This window comes from Cygnus olor, chromosome 16 (assembly GCF_009769625.2).
Source record: "Cygnus olor isolate bCygOlo1 chromosome 16, bCygOlo1.pri.v2, whole genome shotgun sequence".
Taxonomy (NCBI): domain Eukaryota; kingdom Metazoa; phylum Chordata; class Aves; order Anseriformes; family Anatidae; genus Cygnus; species Cygnus olor.
The window spans coordinates 11406114-11422504 of NC_049184.1; the positions used below are offsets into that span (position 1 = coordinate 11406114).

Here is a 16391-nt window from a genome sequence, read left to right on the forward strand (position 1 = left end):
AATCACTATTTTGTTCCCTCATTTTCCATGTAACATACATCTGTGCACAAAACAAAAGCACTGAAAACTTGGATGTTTTGTATCCTCCAAAAATAGCACTGAGATTCCTTTGTAGGCATTTTACCCATACAACAAGCCTGATGAGTGACCCAGTGCTCCTGCTCTCCTCTCGTCATTTGGATAGCTTTCAGAAGGTATGACTTCAAAGAACTGCTGCAAAATAGCGTGTCTGGAGTGGTTTTAAGTAGCTGCTTCATTTCATTATTTTTCTGCCCACAACTCACTCTGCCTTCTGAGATACAAAGAAGTCTCCGTCTATTCCACTGCCATCTAAGTCTATTTGAGGTGACAACCTTGTTATTTAGGATTATTTCTCATGACAGATGGGTTATTTACAGCAATTGTTTCCCAAAGACATACATATTATCATTTCCATAAAGTGGCAGCAGCTCTGGAATCGCAAGTATCACAGTGTATTTGTTTAGCCTTACCCATTCTCTGCAAACCACCCAATTCAAAGTGGCTTCAATACCAGATTCCAAAAACAGAGATATTTGAATAGCAATGATATTCTTCTCTCTGGAGTCTTGTCTGAAATATAATAGTTCTGACTATAATGGGCATTTGATTTTTTTCCTTCACTGTCCATCGGTTTGTTGGACTGGGGACAATGGGAACTCAGAGTTGCACGTATAAACTGGTGCTTTGCTGTGAAACTATTTGCATTATTTAAATATATGGACACTAATCTGTGATCCAGTCTCAGGCCTTGTGCTATGGTATCAACCACATCCATTGAAAATTGATTTGATACACACAATCACTATTTAACTGCAGTATCTCCTAAGAAGGCTATTTTATATAAGTGAAAATAGGAGTGGAATAATATACGGTTTTATCTAATAAGCAAGCTTATGCCTACTTTACCAACAGGTGCTATGAAGAAGCTATTCTGACTACCCTGTCCTAACAGCATAGGGACATTCTGTATGGTGTCTCATCAGCAATAGCTCTGGTAGTTAGAGTTGGTGTGTGGTCCAGGTCCTGATGGTAGTGGATGGCTTTGGGGTTTGGTTCTTTTCATTGCTATTGTTCTTCAAATCTAATTTTAAAGTATGTAGCTTGATTCTGCTGCACTACAGCTATGGTCAGGCTCTAGGATAAGTTCAAGGACAGTGAGAGTAGCCATCAGGTTTTATTAATTTTTCAGTTTTTACCATTGTTGCTGAGAAACAAATGCAATTGCAGCCATTTTAGATGGGATGATGTAGGAAAAGGAGAGATAAGGAGAGTGTGGGAGCTGTCACCCTTTTAGGTTTATATTTTGGTGTGTTTACCTGTCAGCATATTAGATGAAAAGCACAACCCAAAGGGTAGTCTGGGTTTCCCACATTTCCCTTCTTCATTGCTTACATCACTGAAAGTCCATCAAGCCTGCAGTCACATCCTCAAACTAGTTCCAAGTGAGCTTAGGAGAAGCCAATTTAGAATGCCAGCTTTGGCCCTAATATCCATATATGAGAAGTTAAGGACTGAATTTCAGCCTATGAAGTAGTATAAGAGCAGTTTCTCTAAGACAATTTAGAATGCAGAGCCAGAGATGAAGCATTCTGAGCATCATAAGAAATGAGAACAAAGGTTTTAAAATCAAGAGGGTTTAAGTTTGGAATAATCTTGTAGAAGTGCTTGGGCAAATCTAGTCCGACAGTCCTTAAGAAATATTAAATAACCACACTCTTTTCCCATTTTTTTCTACCAAAAATTACATTTACCGTTTTAGCACACACTCTTTTTTCCAGAATATCCTTATTCTCCCCTCCTGAAAAGGACTTCAGAAACTCCAACCCCAACCAAAGTTTGGCCCCCCCAAAGGGGAAGAGAGAGGTCGATGTGTCTGTAACTAATTTACTGGTAATGGCTTTTTGCACTTGGATCACAGACAGCATTAAAAAAAGTATACCATAGTATATAAGTGTATGAATATATTACAGAAATTTTTCATTTCCATTATAAATTTATATATACATGCATATATGTATATAAAGTGTATATAGATAGTGTGTGCATATTATATATATCAAGTGTGTGTGTGTGTGTATATATACATATATATATAAAGTGTATAACAAAACAGCCAAAGTTTGAAGTGTCTCAAATTACTTCCTGATGATGTGACTAAGCCCTGCTGGGAAGGACAGCTTCACTGCTATTGCATGTGGAATTCTTGTTCTGTAAACAACAGAACTTCAGTCCTTCTGGGAATACTGCTGTCACTTCAAGAAAAAGTACACTTTGCAGTTTGTTAGTTATGATATAACGGTGTTAACTAAACAAGAGATTTAAATAAGTGACCTGGGGAAAGAAGCAGAATTTTTCAGCTATTCATAATTTTGTAGCTGATTTAGCCATTCACCTAAAACTGTGATGCAGAGCAGGTAATTACACATGTTAATGGCAATCACAATAACTATCGGGCATACTTCAGTGGTTCGCATATGCACCCATGGGATTTTTGTGCATACAAATGATTTGTATATTTCAGCATCTGATTTTACCAATTTTCTTCATTGTATGTATAAAACTCTTTTATACATTGCTGCCATGCCTATTTCATTTTGTACAATCTTTTATACTAAACATTTCAAACATTTAAGCACACAATTATCATTGATATGTATTTTGACCAAATGATTCCATTTGTAACTGACTGACTGACTGCTTAAACAGATTGGGTGAAAAAGCTTTTTTTTTTTTTTGTTAATCAAGGACTGATTCATAATGTTTTTGTCTAGTTTTATGTTAGATGAAGGGCTGTCATATTTACTAGAAATACAGAAAGTTTAGAAATGGAACTTTGAAAAATCCCATTATGTGTCTCTGTGCCCTTTCTTGAGAATTTATCTACCTACTTACTAAAGAGTTGATAGCACAGAGATCAGAATTTGGCCAGACTGCTTTTCCTCCTTTAATTTTTTTCTTTACTTCAATGTTCCTTTGTTATTTTAATTTTAAATTATTATTATTATTAAGACTAAGTAAGTGAAACTACTGAATGACTACCCCACATCCCTGTTCTTTACATTCTGTTTTCAGTTTCCCAACATTCACTTTATTTATCTTGCCACAGTGGACTTAAATGTGGCCAACTCATTGATTCTGAATTGGTTAAAAAAAGGGTTATCCTGCGTTGGTTAAGAGAGGGAGTGCTTTTTCTGGAGCTGCATACCCACAGGGTGTGATCATCTTCATAGAGCAGAAGAGAACAAAGTCATCTCATACTCATTTACAAATTTTAGTTTCAGTGACACCCACTGTGTTCTGAATGAACCAGAAACTCAGGAGCTGACATTAGGCATATTTCACTGACTCTTGGTTTGACCACACTTCAGATGTACCAGTTCCTTAGCCAGGTAGTGTTGTCCAAGAGGCCATAGCTGATATGACTCTTTGTTTGATAGGGCAAGGGGATCCAATTGAAACATAGCTTTTTTTGGCCCCCCCCCTTTTTTTTTTTTTGTGTGTGTCTTCACTTTTGGAAAATTCTGATGAGATTAGCTTTGAGGTATCTGCACAACCCATTTCACCATGAAATTGAAAAAAAAGAAATGGCAAAGAATCCCCTAAACTCAGAGAACCAATGTACATAGGAGGACAATTCAGAAAGTTTGTATCATTTATGAAAAAGAAAGCTGTATCATTTATGTGGTTTGGCAGTTTTATAATGCAGCTAGACTTTTTTTCACGGAGCCGAATGACTCACTGCAGAAGAGACTGAGCTAATGACGGTTGAAGAGTTCTAATGATGCCTTTTGTGTACAAACAAAGTACAAATCCCATTATATTCTGCTCTCATTTTATTAATTAGTCATTCATTACCTAATGCACTATCAATTAAGCCTCTCTGCAGAAATTCTTAGTATTCTCCTGTTTGTTTTATTGATAATAAATATATCAGTCTCTGAATAAGTGCCTGAATTGTTAGAACAGGTTTAGAGGATACAAAATAGTCTGCTTTACAGCAGATAACATAATTAAAACAACCTCCAGTGGACAGACCAGCTTCCCACAGTAGGCAACCTGAGTGGTCTGGTACAAACTCGTAACAGTTACGGGCCAACCTAAAATCAGTCTCCACCAGTGTCTCAATGCAGTTGTCTCAGAACACCCTGAGTCAGCCTCTGCTGAAGTGAAGCATGTAGTAAAACACAGTAACAATCCATGTTTACTCAAACTGCACATAAATATATTGTAAATAGATAAAATATTAAAATTCTCACAAGATAGGTACAAAATAGTCATGTTAGTCTAAAACAATAAAATGGTTCTATCTATTCTTATTTTGTCTAATTTCCCCTAAAATTTATAGTGGTCTCATTTAATAAAATTAGGCAACATCAGTATGAAGCAAGGTTTGAATAACCAAGCATATGTTTTGCACATATGCAAATAAACTTAATTAAGAGTTGCACTCAATCAAAGAGGGAACTGACATAAGGTATTGGACAAGAACTGCGCCATGCCACTTGTGCTTGGCTGTCGAACTCATGCAATATATATTTTGAACACTTTGCAGAAATAATTTAGCAAGTACAAGTTGATGATAGTGTCAGGAAAACTGTAATTCCATCAAAGGGAATATGCAGATAGTAAGTGAAGGTGCAAATATATTACTCATCAGGAATTACTTGCTCAACTGTATTGGCTTTCATTGCATCCAACTAAAGAGTAAGGGCTGTAAAAAACAAATTTGGGTCACTCTAAAATCTTAATTAGTAACTACTAATCTTCCTAAATGTATTGCCTCCTCAGCCAGTCAAAAAAACAGTTTTGCCTCAAGTTCCCCAGACGATCTTTCTGCAAACCATCATATTGTATTTTATTTAACTGATGTTGACTTGAAACATGAACAAGTTCTGTCTTTCTCAAAAAAGTACAGGGATAGCTAGCTAAAAATGAGAATTAGAGGGAAAGCTCTCCTTTTTATAGTCACAGTATGAATTTCATGCATGGCAGTAGCTCTAAGGCACTGAAGCTATTAGATCATTTTTAGCTCTACCTATTATGAGTTGTTTTAAAAGGGTGAAAAAAACTACTCAAATATATTTAAAGATAAAAGCAAAACATGAAACAAAGCATTTTGAATGTATGCCAGCATCTGCATCAATGACATTCATGAGCCAACTGGATTGTAAAATAATCAGACAGAGCCTGAATTCACAGCCTGAACTGGTACAGTGAAAACTGCTGGAGTTAATGTATGCAGTTGTTTAATCTCCATTGTAGTACTGAAAGATGGCAACCATACAGCCCAGCCGCAGTGCTTTGTTGTGTCATTAGTTTACACCAGTTTTTACCAGTCACAACAGTCTAGTGTGAAGGGTGGCTTTACTCAAATAGGGGAGAGTTGTTGTAAGAAAAAGCCAGTCAGTTATATGCAGTATGGCTGGTACCAAACATACTTGGCCACCTGGGATTTGATTTCTAATGGGCTAGATTTTCAGCTGGTGGAAAATGGCTGTCCTCAGTGGAATTGGGATAGTTAACTTAAGCTGAGGAACTGGTGTATTCTCTTATCTTTCACTTTCTCCCACATACACCCCCATTATCTTTAAAATCTGTTTTAACTGCTTATACTGGGCAGAGGAGGAGAAGAGAAGCAAGGTAGCTCTTTGTCAGAATAATTGCCTTATTCTCTGTTTGAAGCTAGATGATAGGCCTGTGCACCCTCACATTTAGGAAAACAATCTTGATTTGCTGTTGAAGAACCAGCCCAGAAAAGTCATCCAAATATGTATAATGAAACATAAAGTGAATGGGGTGCATGAAAACCACTAGCCGATTGCATTTGCGGAGGGTCATTGATTCTTAGGTCAGTCCTGAGTACTGTGAGTTTGCAAACATCGCAGTGCCTGCTGCAGTTTTTGCGGAGGTCTGGGATAATAAAACATCCTCCTGAAACTAATGCTTGTTAGTACAAGCTTCTGGGCAGTGGACAATACCCAAATCAAATGACAAAGTTCTCTAGCTGCTTATTTTCTTCTCATACACGAGAGACAAATGTTTGCCTAATGAAGAGGTAAAAGGATGGTCTGATTTTTTTTTTCCTGAAGTCTCTACCAGTATTTCAAACAGTTATGCACCTTTTTCTATTACATTTATGATTCCATTTATTTCAATGGGATTTGGGGATGCCTAGCGTTTTGCAAGGTTTGGTACCCAGTATATAAGAGAAATGTGGAATTTAGACTTTGGAAACCACTCCAGCTCAGTCTGTGAAACTCAACGGGAGATGGTCTAAGAAATAACCACTGCATATTAGCATTCTCCTGTAAGAACTGCTTGAGATCTAATATGATATTTATTTTTTATTAAGCTTTCATACCCTGTGGGTATATGGGTAGTACATATTTTATATATACTGACTTGTTTTTAGCAAAAGGTATGTTTGCTTCAAGAAGCTTCTATAGCATTCTGAGCAATCTATCTTCTCTGTTACAACTTCTGCATTGACTTAGTACACGAATGTTGTCTTCCTGCGATATTTCTTTTACCTAAGTCACACATTTGTGAAACACTAAATGGAAATGTACAGGTACTGTAACGAAGACCAAAGGAATCTGTACCTGAAAAGTCACTTGCTGGCATTGTTACTGATATGCAAGAGAGAATGTAAAAATATTTTGGCCTATCCTTTGCATTGCATGATCTTGTACATAAAGACCTTCATTCTGTGGATGGAGGGAAAAGGTGCTAAAACGGATTTATTGGTTAAAAACTACCATTCACTCTATTTTTCTAATATATGGCCACCTGTGTTTTCATGAACAGAAATCACGTGTTGCTGAAGGCAAAGCTGAAAAGGTCTTTTAGTTCCCATTGAAGAAACAGTTGAACTTCCATCTACTTCAAAGAATACCTATATGTACTCCTGGCCATTTTAACGGTTCCCTCTAGTAAATCTGAAGGCTAGAAGATCAGTTGTCATGGGAACTGGCAACAGATGACTCAAAAAAAAAAAACAAAATTAAATGTTGGCTTGATATCAACAGCTAATCTAGTGCCCTGCCAACTGAAATCACAGTTAACATGAACCATGCCTAACAAGCTGTGATTTGAACAGAGTTGCAGCCAAAGATAGAGTTTCTCACCCCATGAACAGGAGAAAATTTTAAAAATTGAAACTAGTGAGGGGACCCAACAAGTCTGGAAACAGTGAAAGCTAAAAAAATATATTGATTATAATTGTTGGGTGTGAGCCTTCAGCAGCTGTAAATCTGACTTTCTTCTTTGACATCAAAATCACGATATCAAATTAATTACCATTCCAAGATCTGTCTTAGCAGTTTCAGAATCCATAAGATTGATTTGCACTGGGACACAATCCAAAAATAATTTCAAATTGTGGTTTTAGCATGTTATCTAGAAAATCCAATTTGTATGCTATAAGTTATTTTGCAAAGGAACATCCTTAGCAATATCATTTTTAGATTTGGAATTTAATTGAATATGTTTTTTCTAAAGAATCACATATAGCTTCTTTTGTTCATTATCAGTAGACTGTAAGGCTTATAGGGATACACTAAGGCCTATAATTCAGAGAACGTGTAAAAATTTGTCTTTTACAGACAGTGATGGAAAATATGGTCTCAGTTAAGAATGATCAACTAATACTTGGCTCCTTCTAGTGACTGTTAAATTAACCCATATGGAGTGTAATAGAAAATAAAGCAGTCTTGAAATATCATAAGTGTGTGTTTAGAGCTTGTTTACATAAATACGGACTATGAAAATCCATGTAGTTTCACTACATGGAAAAGTAAAGTAGATTAATTAAACTTTAGTAACATCTATGTGGACATTCATGTCCAGAATTAAAGTGAGCTCAAGTTAATTTAGCTTTGCTCTTTTCCAAAGTAAATGAACCTAAACTATTTTAATTCTGAGAGTATTCATGCAAATTTAGTGTTGTTTAATTAAGCTACTCCAAGCACACACCATTAGATAATTTGGATTAGTTTTTGTAAGCACTGCCATATAAACAAGCCATTAAATTCATTTAAAGGACAACTTCTAAACTGAAATATCTTTGTGCGCAGTACTGTATCAGACTGGTTATTTAAATAAACATACTTGACTTTTTATTTGGGGATTTCCCGTATGCATTGTTGCCATGTTCTCTCTAGTGCTATTTCATATTCCAAGTTTCCTGCCTTTGGAACGTTTTCTAACCCTACTACGATTTTGCTTTCTCAGACTATGTACCAGAATTGCCTACCACCACAACACAACAACCTGTACAACCACTTCAAAGTTTCAGAAGTTTTATACTGTTAGTGCAGTTTTGTTGTCACTGGTGGATTGCCAAAGTCTTGTTCAGAACCCAGGACAAATAGTTATTTCAAAATAAAAGCACTCTTTGGATTGATATGTAATAACTCCAGTAGGACCACATTTGCCTTTTTACATATAGAAAAAGATACATAGGCCTTCTGAGTTCTCATCTCACATGCATCTAGATCAATTTAAGGTGAGGAACACATTCATATCAGTCTAATAAACCAAATGCATCTCCATGTTTCAAGTCCACACTCAAAGGAAATGTAAGTCAGCCAAATCTACACTAAATAAATTCCTACGTTTGTGAAATACTACATACATCTGTTTAAGGGAGTGGAAATGTACATCTATCTCAGCCTGCATATGAGGGAGCATAGACACAATCTGTTCCCTATGGCATCCTTCTTCTATGGAAGAAGAAGTTGAGGAGTAGACGAGGAGAAGTGGAAAGCAAAATAGGCCTTTGTTGTAACAATGCAATGCCCTGATTAGTGAGTGCATCGGAGACATTGCAGACATGCTGTGGACTGCTTCTGAAAAAGTAATTTGTGACTGCCCTATCATGAAGCAAAGAGGGAGTTGTGCTAGAATATCATGTCTTCTGAGATTGTGCAATTTATGATCTTTGTTCAACACTGTGCCTAAAGGCACGATTTAGCCCATATTTTGTACATAGGCAATTCAAAGAAAAATAGATGCATGTACAGTTCACAGTTCTTCTGGCTTTTCTTCCACCACATATACAGGTACCTGCACTATGCATTATTAAGAGCAAAAAATGTTACAAACTTTATCTCACATACACCCACTTGCATTATATTCCCCATAGAATGTTCTATAAAGAATACAGCTGATGAATACATTTTTTTTTTTTTTTTGGTAAAATCTTCTCTATCAGGATTGCTTATTTCCATGAAGTGTTATACTAATTTAATATTGCTCTCTCTATATTTTTTTTTTTTTGAGAGTTTTGACTTTTTAATGAAGCAAGGTCCTTTTCTATAGGTTGTGTGTAGCCCTGAGCTGACCTTGGTGCTGAATAGTGGAGTGCTCTCTGATACACTCTGATAAATCACTGGTACTTCTAGTGCTGATTGATACAGATAAATGTATGTTTATGAGGATATATATCATGTTGGTATATCTTAGTCTTAGTGTCTGATTAATATAGAGCCTGTCTTAAACTCTTTAGTGATTTTTAAGGAGGCTAATCAAGAGACACAAAATAGTAGTCCATGAAAGCATTGCTGAACAAAAATTCAACAATTCATGACAAGCTGATTTGGATCTATGTACATGCATAAAAATATTAGCCAGTTTTAGTCATCAGAGCAATGAAAACATGCTTTCAAGGCTATGGGCCATGCAATGTACCCTATGACAATAATCAGTTGTATAATGATTTATCACATATATGGAGGACTGAAGTCCATGTTTTCAGAACTGACTACAAACAAAAACTGTTTTCACACTGTGTGCTGTGTATAAATGAAAATGCAACACAGATTGTGAAGTGAAGCTCATACAATGCGAAAAGAGATTGTTGAAAAGCAGGAATGCTTCTTTGTGACATCACTCTTTTCACTATCATTTATGTTGGCTGGTGAAAAATTGGTCATCCATTTTTCAAGTTATCTCTGTGGTGATGAATGTTAGAAGTTACAAGGATCTTATTTTAACTGATGAGAAAAGAAAACCATATCTGATGCGATGCTATATAACATCTGTAAAGCTTCCCTGAAAATTTTATTTGGAGGTCAAACTTGCAATTTCAGTTGCAAATAAAAATGTCATCCCAAGAAGTTAATCAATACCAGCTGTTGATTACAAACAACTGTTCCATTTCTGCTAGTTGTATTTTTTGTACGGTGACAAAATGAACATGGCTTACTATTTCTTGTTTTACAAAAGTTAATGTAGCACTCTAAAAGAGTGGGTGATTTATAGGCTTCTAACTCTTTCCAACTGTGGTCAAGTGGAATTTTCTATTGTGCTTCAGTGTTTCTGCCTGAAGGTTAAAAACATACATTTGGACATCTGTAAAAATATAGGAAATAGTTGATGAATGTGGAATAATTGATGGATATGGACATGTATTTTATCTGTAAAAATCACAGGATGATCCAGGTTGGAAGGGATCTCAGATTATATAGTCCAATCCAAAGGTTCTTTGCAAGATGATCACGTTTCTAGTTTCTTAGAGGATGCTATGGTTGGAAAATAAATTGAATTATGAAGTTATATTGCGCCTGCAGAAACAACAAGTGTACAGCATGATTACATTTTTTTTAGTCTGTCAAATACCTTAAGGTAAGCTCTTATTCCTGTGAAAATCAGTGACAGTAAATTAAGAAATGTAGTGTTGTGTCTTTCACGTCTTTTGGAGTACTACCTATCTATAATCAACTTAGAATCATTATCCATTTTTCATTCACAGAGTAATAATACTTTGCTGTATAGATAATCACAATAATGGTCAACAGAAATAAATATGATTTAGTGATGTGAGTGAATAATACCGGCAGAACCTTCCCTTTCCATTGATTGCACCCTGATCCTCAAACGTAGAATAGTATTTTAGTTTGGTATTAAAATCAAGTTAGGAAATGCCAGAATTAAAGTTATTGTGGTAAAGCATTAATTCAGCCTCTATATACAGTGTTTAACTGATGAAAAAATCCTTAATTGCAATGTCATATGCTTCTTCCTCTACAGGTAGCTTTTGTGCATCTAACTTCGGGTTCTTTTACATACTTTCATGGTAGCTAACAAGATGTATCAGTGACAGCTTTAAAAAGTGATATTTCCCATCCACTGTATTCATTCATAGGATTGTAACGAGTATTGATAGAAAGCCTTTGAATCATGACATTAGTGCAGCTGGAATACGGGATTTATCATTCTTCACCTATGCAGTTAAGACCAGGCTCTTTGATTTAAATAGTAGATCAGCATTACACTGAGTGGCTTCTGTTTGAAAAACTAACCATAAGTGGAGCTAGCAATGGTATACTGTTGAAGTAATCATTTCAGACCTATGTAAAACAGATTTGCTACTATATATTCCCTGTTGGCTAAATTATGACTCTAGAGTCTCGACTGTGCTGGGAATAGGCAGCAGCTATCTCTTTCTGTACCCTAAACAAAAGGTAACTAATCTTCTCTTCCCCCTTACACCCATAGGGTTAACAAAAAGGGTAGCAATGCAAAACCACATATATAAGATATACATACAAACAGAACATATATGTAAATTCTCAGTCTTTCACCAATTCTCTCTTTCCCCTTTGCAGCAATTTCTAGACTTGGACAGGATTTTATACAATCCAGTTGCATAACAACCATTCAGTGAACCATTAAATTGCTTACACGTACTACAAATTTTTGTGACAGATGATAAAAATAAAAAATGACAAAAGGCCTTGTTGTGAAAGCAAAAGGAAATTATTACCACATTTAAAAAAAAAAAATCCTAATTAAGGCTGATCAAGAGACACGGAGATAGCATAGCTTTTGAAAATACTGTTTAGGACATTTAAAAGATGCTTCCAGGAATATACTGGAATATCTGATCTCTTTTTTTTTTTTTTTTTTTTTTTTACTGACTGCCGCATTATTTCCAAAACAGACTAGGTTACAAATGTTAATTATTGAAATAGGAACAAAGTACTCCAAGCATGTCAAGTGTATTCAAATGAAAAAGGCTTTAAAATCAGAGTTTCTGATTTAAGGAGTAATTGTTTCCAGTCTTTGATTGCAAGGAAGGAAGACAGAAGAAATTCCTGTGATAGAAGAAGGAATCAAAATTTATGGAGCAAAATTTAATCCGTACACAATTTATGAGTATTTAAGAAATACCAAATAAGTTATAGTCTTAATTTCATTAAAACCTGCTTAACAGGGATTCCTCAATTGCCAATTTTTCTTCAGTGTTCCCAAGTAACTACTGATTCTATTTTGAAGAGTTCTAAAATTAGCACTCAGCATTCCGATATACAGTCAAATTTTCAGTTTTCTTTCTTTCTTTCCTTTTTTTTTTTTCCTTGAAAAACTGGAGTCAGAAGTAAAGCACCTTGGATTTTCAAGAGCCAATTTGTCCTTACCCATCCCTGCCAAAATGGGGAAACAAGCTTGGGTTTGGTATGCCGAGTCCATGCTATGTCAACTGTTGCAGTCATGTAGCAAATGGTAAATTTGGCAATTCAACCTCTTTTTAATTGAAAGATACTTAAACAAACTGCACAATGAAACAGTAGAAAATGGAATGTTACCCAGATTCAATAAAAGGGCTCACCATTTTGTGCCAGCAAAGAATACCGTATTTTCTAGTTGTAATCAAAGATCTGCAATGTGCTCATACATAAATTAATGTCTTCTACCACAGAAATACACTGACAGCAGAAATGTAGAATATTATATCCACGCAACATCACATGAAACATTTAGGATGTTTTACAAAATCCACATACCTGAAGTATGTTTACTAAAAACAGCTGAACAAAATCTTAGTTCTCCAGTACCTGGAGAACACCAAAGTGTATTAAGGGGGCTCAGATTCTTAAAGAGATATTTTAAAAAGGCATGAATTCAAATAGAGATTATTTATTCCTGCAGTGTAAATTGCCAGAGGCGCTTCGTATATGAAAGTATAAAAATCAGAGTTCTGAGTCTCATGCAAAAAGGTAAAATTGAAGTCTGCGTTAAGTCTCCTGTTAAGGAGGAAAACTTCTAAATTTTTTATGGTAATGGAAAACCTGAATCTGAATTTAATCCATTCTAAGCTTTTTGATAAGCAAGAATATAAGACGTCAACCTTCTCAGCATGTTGATTCATTTGCTAGCATAGTCCTGTACCAAAAAATTCAACTTGCAATGTTCTCTGCAGTTTGTTTCAAAAACCCACCAGAATTACATGTGGCCAGGACACAATTCCTCCACTGGTTAACTACCAGTTCTTTTGACATAAAGAGTAACAATTTGTATAAGCTTCTAAAACAGGAAAGGTCTCAGTTTTATTTTTCAGCAAAATATTTCAGAAGCTTTTGCTAGATTTCCAAACTTGTGTACCTAAATTTCAAGTAGTCATATGCTTAGCAATGTGGATTTAAAACTCAAAGAAGCAAAGCATGTTTGCACATAAGGCATCTCACTGACAGATGAATCCTATTAACTTTGCTAAGACTATGTACTTAAATTTGAGCATATGTTTGGGAAGTTTGTTGGGTCAGATTTTTTAGTTTAATTCTGCTTAATATTTGTTATTTATATTTGAGAGTGAGGCCTTTGGTTGTCATAGCTTCTTTCCAGAAATTCAGCAAGTAAAAAGAATGAAGCTGTACACAGATTGCTGAAATAGTCATCGTCTTCTTTGTCTTTTTTCTTTAATTCATTTTAAGATATATTTGCCCTTTCCCTTCTACTTTATCTTTCACTTTTCCCCACTTTACCCAGCTGTCCAGTATTCTGACCGCAGCCTTATTTACCCGCCCAAGTTTACATTCAGGAGTCATACAGGGAAAGGCTAGTCTTGCCAGCCATAAGGTGAAGAGTCTTGCAAGATGGCTCAACATACTTCTTTCTCTTATGACACAGCACACAAAAATCATTAGACTTGCAGCACATGCCTGAGAGATTATTATAGGGAGACTTGCTGAATAACAATTAGATTAATGGCTAGATGCTGATTGATGCATCAGGATAATGCTCACTAGGCAAACTGCTACTAAATACAAAAAAAAAAAAAAAAAAAAAGATTTTTGTTTTCAACTTGTCATTGCATTTCCTTCTCTAAGATCTTTAATCTCTTCTCACATTACAGACATAATTACATAAAAAATAATCAGGAAATCCAGACTTTTCTAAAAGTTTACCTTCCATATTTTTATACTGGCTCCCTTGCTAGAGAGAATCAGAAACATCTGAAATGCAAAAATTACATTCAGCAAATTCCTTAGCGAGAACATTTATGTATATTTATCGTGTATATATATATATGTATATATACACAAAAATGTTGACCTAAGTTGCCATTGACATTAATTAAAAGACTGCAAGTGATGTTAACAGTTATTGAAATAGTATTTCATTCAACTTTTTCTTTAAAATATCCCTCAGAGAGTAGCAGGCTTGTTTATGACTGGAAGTCTGTGTCTCTGTTTTACATATGTTCGTTGAATTAAAATAAATCAATCTTACATTATCCATACAATTAGTACACTTTTTTAGAATAGGCAATGTACCTGAGTTGAAATGTATCAGTCAGTCATGGACTGCTTAAAGTATTATGGAAAATCAATGTAAACACTTGTAGAAGATGCATAGGAAAACTCAGTAAGAGGAAAACAAAAGTTAATTTGCATTTAAATGGGCAAAAAGGCCTGATTTAGTTTAAATTTGTAAGAAGTTTCTGAAATTTTCTTTAGATTTTCTCCCAGGATTTTGGCAATTCACTAGCCATTTTAAGAGCAAGAGGTATGCCTAGTGCTCAGAGTTGGGCCCGTTTGCCAGAACAGTATTTCAAGAATTACTTGACCTAAAATCTACAGAAGCAGTTACTGCTCAGTTTATTTGAGAGGTATTTTTCTTTAGAACTGAAAAATGATAACTTCAGAACATAGGTTTAATGCCCATCCATCTCTTAAGATGTAACATAATAGTGCTTGTTAGTAGGGACAAGATACTCCTGAGTAGTCAACAAAGAGCTGAAGCAGCTGCAGAATGAGATTTCAGCAGAGAACTCTGAATACTGCCTTATTTGAAAGCGTGGAAGAATTCCTGTGCCTGTGGTTTTGGCCAGGTTTGTACAGACACCTTGCAAGCAACGTCCACCTAAAACAAGCACTGTTCTTCACCTTGATATTTTCTGCATCATCAGCAGAGAATACTTGAACAGAACAGTCATTGTGGTTTTAAGTCTGCTTTCGCCTTCATGTAAGAAAGCCCGTGTTTTTAAATTTAGATGGTAATAATATGTTCCCAGTGACAAAATAATGTACAAAACCATTCTGAGATACAGCTTGCTTCAAGCTGAGAGCAATGCAGCTGTTCACGGAGAGTCATCTCTTCTTGTTTCTTTTAAATCTAGAGCATCTGCCTTTCCAAAACACTTCAATGTTAAGTCTCCCTAATGAAGGCATTTAGGATGGCAGGAAGGAAAGACTGTTTTCCTGCGTTCTGGGAAGTATGGTTAAGACTGGGTGGGGAATAATATGAAATTTAAATAGTCTAGAAAAAATAGTAAGGGTAAAGCCCAGAACGGGCTTTCACTACTGTAATTTAAGCTGGAATCTTTTCAAACACTGCTGAAGGAGTTTGCTGACATTGCTGTACAACAAAATTGCCTTGGGAGAAAGGAATCACAGGTTTGGTGTTGGAGCTGACCGAAAGTTAGTGGGGTTAGAGGCACTTTAAAGACCAAAACTCTCCAATGTGTTTGGTTCTGGTGCTAAATAGAGTCTAGAGGTTTCCTCCAGCATTTCCAGTGAAAAACCTATATTGGTTAAACAGTGACTTCCAGCTTCTTCTACAGGAGAAAAAAAAAGAGAAACTTCTGTGACAAAGACAAGTTGGTTTGCAGATTTTCATCTGGTTCTTCATTTAGAAAACTGAGCCCAATTCTGAGCATTACGTGGGTTTTCACAGTTGCATACAGTATACTATTAATGATCCGGGTGCCTGTCAGTGAAGGCATGATTTTCATGGTTAAAATAGGAAATGTATTCATCTGTTTTACATAATATAAACCGACCTGGATAGAGCCCAAAGGGTCCATCCTTGTATTTCTATGCAACTTGAAAAGAAAAAAAGTGAAGGAGTTTCAAGGCAGAACAGAGGGTGAAAGGAAATAACTGGTTTCTTCCTTGGACTGAGCTGCTGCCTTCTGTGTGCTCCGAGCAAGCAGCAGCCCTCAGAGGTAAGTAACAAGGAATAGAAGAAACGAGTAAAAAAACTGGATAAATACCTACTTTCTGCTACTGATGTCTTATTTTGTTAAACTGATATATCATATTTACTTTGATTTTTAACTGAGGTGGGTGGACATTATCTGCTCCAGC

General features: G+C 35.7%; 1 protein-coding gene across 5 annotated transcripts in view; it reads left to right on the forward strand.

The window, feature by feature from the left end:
- Positions 1 to 16391, forward strand: part of PHACTR3 (phosphatase and actin regulator 3) — a 105542-nt gene that overhangs the window by 15322 nt on the left and 73829 nt on the right. The window contains exon 1 of one of the 5 annotated variants that reach the window (XM_040575441.1): positions 15567 to 16249. The exons of the other annotated variants lie outside the window; for them this stretch is intronic. The gene's annotated coding sequence lies outside the window, so the exon portion shown is untranslated. Of the gene's footprint in view, positions 1 to 15566; positions 16250 to 16391 lie in introns of those variants that run through there. 5 annotated transcript variants of the gene reach the window in all.